The following is a 927-nucleotide window of genomic DNA, read 5'->3' as shown; positions in this document are numbered from 1 at the left end:
ACATCCCGGTGCCCCGGCACAGGGCAGGGGACATCCCGGGAACATCCCGGGAACATCCCGGTGCCCTGGCACAGGGCAGGGGACACCCCAGGGACATCCCGGTGCCCCGGCACAGGGCAGGAGACACCCCAGGGACATCCCGGGGACATCCCGGTGCCCTGGCACAGGGCAGGGGACACCCCAGGGACATCCCGGTGCCCCGGCACAGAGCAGGGGACATCCCGGGAACATCCCGGGGCCATCCCGATGTCCTGGAGGATCCCCGGGCCCTTTTCCCTGGCGAAGATTGGAAAGGTTCGGAGACGGGCGAGGGTCAGGAGGAAGCTCCGTGTCCTCCCCTCTTAGCACCAGAAGAGTTTTTAATGCCTTCCTGGGGGCCTCGGCTTTTTGGGACCACCGAGCCCTCCCCTCCCGGCCAGCCGGGCACGCCCTGGCCACCCCCAGCGCAGGGGACGAGCGCAGTTAGGGTCAGACTCTCATCCTCTTGAGTTATTTTTTAGGGATACTAAATTCCATAAATAAAATTATACCATAAATAAAAGTTATATACCTCTAATTAGTATAAAAAATTTCTCCTTGAAATGATTGAGAGATTTGCTGGGACATGGCTTATGGGAACATACAGAAGTTGTCTGGGTTTTTTGGTGCATTGGGGTTTGGGGGATTTAGCTGGGTTTTTTTTTTGTGTGTGTGTGTGTTTGTTTAAAAAGACTTTTTCACATTCATTCAGTCGCTTAAAAACTCCCGCGAGCCACGGGGCGTCCCGGGAGCGTCTCCTCCAGTCCAGAGATAGAACTTTTTGTTTTTTTTAGGAAAATCCTAACAAAAACCAGGTGGCTATAAGCTCTGGAGATAAAGATATATAGATAATCTCTCTTTCCAAATATAGAGCTGCTTAAAAAGATGCAAAACAAGGGATGACCAGGA

This window comes from Corvus brachyrhynchos, unplaced genomic scaffold (assembly GCF_000691975.1).
Source record: "Corvus brachyrhynchos isolate BGI_N302 unplaced genomic scaffold, ASM69197v1 scaffold692, whole genome shotgun sequence".
Lineage (NCBI taxonomy): Eukaryota > Metazoa > Chordata > Aves > Passeriformes > Corvidae > Corvus > Corvus brachyrhynchos.
The sequence above is the reverse complement of the archived record's forward strand: the minus strand, read 5'-3'. Positions refer to the sequence as shown.